Raw genomic sequence first — 5,557 nt, forward strand, 5'->3', positions numbered from 1 at the left:
GTGGAGGTGCAGGTGAATTTGTGGCGGATATGGAAGTTTCCTTTGGGGCCTTGGAGAGAAGTGAGGGGGGAGGTGTGGGCGCACGTGTTGCACCTCCTGCGGTTGCAAGGGAAGGTGCCGGGAGTGGTGGTTGGGTCGGTGGGGGGTGTGGATCTGACAAGGGAGTCGCGGAGGGAGTGGTCTCTACGGAAAGCTGATAGGGGAGGGGAGGGAAATATATCCTTGGTGGTGGGGTCCGTTTGGAGGTGGTGGAAATGACGACGGATGATACGATGTATCTGGAGATTGGTGGGGTGGTAGGTGAGGACCAGTGGGGTTCTGTCCTGGTGGCGGTTGGAGGGGCGGGGCTCAAGGGCGGAGGAGCGGGAAGTGGAGGAGATGCGGTGGAGAATGAGTGTTGCAGACTGGCACATTCCAAGGTCCAGGACTACGTGTTGAGGGACGCGCTGAAGCCTGGGACAGCTGCCGCCAAGGCGTGGTGGGGAAAGACCACCCTGTAACATCTGCCTGTCGGAGAAGAACAGGGGGCCCACGCAGTCATTTGGGCTCCGCTGGCGCCTCAGCTGATTATATGGGCATATGATTGAAAACGTACAGACCTGTATATACAAATGATAAATTCTGATCTCTGTATGTAAATGTTTATGTATGTATCGCATGACCAACTGTACAGACCATCAAATTATTTAATGAATAATGTATATTTTTGAAATTAAAAAAAAATACATTTTTGTCCATCAGCCCTGAATAGCCTGGCTCTGATTTTAGGCTCATTTTGGGTTCCCTGTTTGAGAGAAAATAGCTTCCCTCTAGTTACCCCATCAACTTCATTAATCATCTTAAAGGCTACAACTTTGTTACCCATTAATCTCCGAAACACAGAGGAAACATGCTCGGTTACTGTTATTATGGATGCACGCTCAGTGACGTTAAATGATCTGTGACAAATTCCTCATTTCTTTGATGGTCTCAGCAGTGGCAGTAGCCAGTATCGCTACCAATTCCCACTCAGTCGCTGAGTCACGTTTTAAATTAACCTCAGGTAACCTTCCAACACAGCTCTGAAAGGGTTTTTAATTGAGCTCAGAGATATTGTTGGAACCAGTGGGTGTGCTGAGGCCTCCTGCCACGAGGATGATGCTCAAACAGGGATTTAATTTGACAGAAAACATGAAGGACATTGACAATTTCCAAAGCACTCGCTCCCATTACACCCCGGACCGAGAGTGCCCCCTACAGCCCTCACTGCCCATTACACTCCGGACTGAGAGTGCCCCCTACAGCCCTCACTGCCCATTACACCCCAGCCCGAGAGTGCCCCTACAGCCCTCACTGCCCATTACACTCCGGACCGAGAGTGCCCACTACAGCCCTCACTGCCCATTACACCCCGGCCCGAGAGTGCCCCCTACAGCCCTCACTGACCATTACACCCCGGCCCGAGAGTGCCCCCTACAGCCCTCACTGCCCATTACACTCCGGACTGAGAGTGCCCCCTACAGCCCTCACTGCCCATTACAACCCAACCCGAGAGTGCCCCCTATAGCCCTCACTACCCATTACACCCCAGCCCGAGAGTGCCCCCTACAGCCCTCACTGCCCATTACACTCCGGACCGAGAGTGCCCACTACAGCCCTCACTGCCCATTACACCCCGGCCCGAGAGTGCCCCCTACAGCCCTCACTGCCCATTACACCCCAACCTCAGGGTGCTCCCTACAGCCCTCACTGCCCATTACACTCCAACCCGAGAGTGCCCCCTACAGCCATCAGTGCCCATTACACCACAGCCTGAGAGTGCCCCCTACAGCCCTCACTGCCCATTACACTCCGGACCGAGAGTGCCCCCTACAGCTCTCACTGCCCATTACAACCCAACCCGAGAGTGCCCCCTATAGCCCTCACTACCCATTACACCCCGGCCCGAGAGTGCCCCCTACAGCCCTCACTGCCCATTACACTCCGGACTGAGAGTGCCCCCTACAGCCCTCACTGCCCATTACACCCCAAACCGAGAGTGCCCCCTACAGCCCTCACTGCCCATTACACCCCAACCTGAGGGTGCTCCCTACAGCCCTCACTGCCCATTACACCACAGCCTGAGAGTGCCCCCTACAGCCCTCACTGCCCATTACACCCCAACCCAAGAGTGCCCCCAACAGCCCTCACTGCCCATTACACCCTGTGCCGAGTGTGCCTTTTACTGCCCTCACTGCCCATTACACCCTGACCCGAGAGTGCCCCCTATAGCCCTCACTGCCCATTACACCCCGGCCCGAGAGTGCCTCCTATAGCCCTCACTGCCCATTACACCCTGGCCCGAGAGTGCCCCCTACAGCCCTCACTGCCCATTACACCCCGGCCCGAGAGTGCCCCCTACTGCTCTCACTCCCCATTACACCCCAGCCCGAGGGTGCCCCCTACAGCCCACACTGCCCATTACACCCCAGCCCGAGAATGCCCCCTACAGCCCTCACTGCCTATTACACCCTGGCCCGAGAGTGCCCCCTACAGCCCTCCCTGCTCGTTTCACCCCAACCCGAGTGTGCCCCCTACAGACCTCACTGGCCATTACACCCCGACCCGAGAGTGCCCCCTATAGCCCTCACTGACCGTTACACCCCAACCCGAGAATGCCCCCTACAGCCCTCATTGATCATTAAACGCCAATCCAAGTGTGCCCCCTACAGCCCTCACTGCCCATTACACCCAAACCTGAGTGTGCTCCCTACAGCCACCACTGCCCGTTACACCCTAATCTGAGTGTGCCCCCTACAGCCCTCACTGCCCATTACACCCCAACCCGAGAGTGCCCCCTACAGCCCTCACTGCCCATTACACCCCAACCTGAGGGTGCTCCCTGCAGCCCTCACTGCTCATTACACCATACCCCGAGTGTGCCCCCTACAGAACTCACTGCCCGATACACCCGGGCCCGATGGTGCCCCCTACAGCCCTCACTGCCCATTACACCCCAACCCAAAGGTGCCCCCTACAGATTTCACTGCCCGTTACATCCCACCGCGAGAGTGCCCTCTACAGCCCTCACTACGCATTACACGCCAGCCCAAGGGTGCCCCCTACAGCCCTCACTGCACATTACACCTCAACTCGAGAGTGCCCCCTACAGCCCTCTCTGCGCATTACACTCCAGCCCGAGGGTGCCCCCTACAGCCCTCACTGCCCATTACACCCCAGTCCGAGAGTGCTCCCTACTGCCCTCACTACGCATTACATGCCCGCCCAAGGGTGCCCCCTACAGCCCTCACTACACATTACACCTCAACTCGAGAGTGCCCCCTACAGCCCTCTCTGCGCATTACACTCCAGCCCAAGGGTGCCCCCTACAGCCCTCACTGCCCATTACACCCTGGCCCGAGAGTGCCCCCTACAGCCCTCACTGCCCGTTACACCCCAACCCGAGTGTGCCCCCTACAGCCCTCACTGCCCATTACACCCTGAACCGATGGTGCCCCCTACAGCCCTCACTGCCCATTACACCCCAACCCGAGAGTGCCTCCTACAGTCCTCACTGCCCATTACACCCTGAACCGATGGTGCCCCCTACAGCCCTCACTGCCCATTACACACCAACCCGAGAGTGCCTCCTACAGCCCTCACTGCCCGTTACACCCCAACCCGAGTGTGCCCCCTACAGCCCTCACTGCCCATTACACCCTGAAGCGATGGTGCGCCCTACAGCCCTCACTGCCCATTACACCCCAACCCGAGAGTGCTCCCTACAGCCCTCACTGTGCATTACACCCCAACCCGAAAGTGGCCCCTACAGCCCTCACTGCCCATTAAACCCCAACCCAAGAGTGCCCCCTAAAGCCCTCACTGACCATTACACCCCAACCCGAGAGTGACCCCTACAGCCCTCAGTGCCCATTATACCCCAGCCTGAGAGTGACCCCTACAGCCCTCACTGCCCATTACACCCCAGCCCAAGAGTGCTCCCTACAGCCCTCACTGCCCATTACACCCCGGCCCGAGAGTGCCCCCTACAGCCACTGCCCATTACACCCCGGCCCGAGAGTGCCCCCTACAGCCCTCACTGCCCATTACACTCCGGCCCGAGAGTGCCCCCTACAGCCCTCACTGCCCATTACACTCCAGCCCGAGAGTGCCCCCTACAGCCTTACTGCCCATTACACTCCGGACCGAGAGTGCTCCCTACAGCCCTCACTGCCCATTAGACCCCGGCCCGAGAGTGCCCTCTACAGCCCTCACTGCCCATTACACCCCGGGCCGAGAGTGCCCCCTACAGCCCTCACTGCCCATTACACTCCGGCCTGAGAGTGCCCCCTACAGCCCTCACTGCCCATTACACGCCGGCCTGAGAGTGCCCCCTACAGCCCTCACTGCCCATTACACTCCGGCCTGAGAGTGCCCCCTACAGCCCTCACTGCCCATTACATTCCGGCCTGAGAGTGCCCCCTACAGCCCTCACTGCCCATTACACTCCAGCCTGAGAGTGCCCCCTACAGCCCTCACTGCCCATGGCAGCCGGAGACGGAGAGGCACCTTTGGCTAATAACAGTAACCGACCCCACTCTGTGCAGACCTCTGCTGGTTCCACGTTGCCCGAGTTACTGAGATGGTGCGCGTGCAGCTGCAATCCTGACAAAAATCTCCCTGCAGTGCAGTGCTATTGGTTGGCATGGGATGCTATAGATGCTTCTAGATTGAATGCCAGGCTAAGGGTACTGCACAAGACAGTGACCAGGTATGCATGGTGTGATAGACCAAGGCAAAGCACAGGAATACAGCAACCACTAGAGGATTGCTGTGGCAGAGGAGACAGCAGGGAGTTCAATAATCTCGCTGTGGTGCCAAGTTGCCCAGCCTGGTCTGACCTGACTGTGATACCGGTCAGGGACAGGACAAAGCAGCCACAGACTCTAATCCTGCAGGGAGCTTGTCCCACTCGTAACTCCATCCCTCATCTCCCAAGTGAGTTCACTCTGACAGAACCTTCCATCGGCTGACCCTCACCGTCTGTGCGAGCTGCTCTGACATGAGTCAGCACCAGACAAGACCCCATCTGCACAGGTACTGAGCATCAGAGGAGGGGAGGGGAAGGGAGGGTGCTTCAGAGAGAGGGGACGTGAGGCAAGGAGGGCATGAGAGAAGGAGAGACAGGTTATGAGAGAGGGAGGAGGGCATGAGAGAAGGAGAGAGTGTGGCGAAAGAGAACGAGAGAGGAAATGAGGCATTAGAGAGGGCGGGCATGAGGAATCAACAGAGAGACGGCGACTGTGTTTTTTTTATGGTGATTGGGAAGAGGTGGAGAGTTAGCCTCAGGGTGGGGATGGCTCTGATTGGTTTCTCAGTGGGAGAGAGAGAATGACCGCTGCAGTGTGTGTGCAGATCCAATGGCTCTCTGACTGGAACCTGTCTTATCGGGCTGTCAGCCCCCCCGCTCCCCCCCACCGTCCCCCGAGGAACAGGACGTCTCTCCAACTAAAGCCCCACCGTCTCCAGTCCTCCTCTGACCTGATGAAGGAGCAGCACTCCGAAAGCTAGTGCTTCCAAATCAACCTGTTGGACTGTA

Source organism: Chiloscyllium plagiosum, chromosome 39 (assembly GCF_004010195.1).
Source record: "Chiloscyllium plagiosum isolate BGI_BamShark_2017 chromosome 39, ASM401019v2, whole genome shotgun sequence".
In the NCBI taxonomy this organism is placed as follows: domain Eukaryota; kingdom Metazoa; phylum Chordata; class Chondrichthyes; order Orectolobiformes; family Hemiscylliidae; genus Chiloscyllium; species Chiloscyllium plagiosum.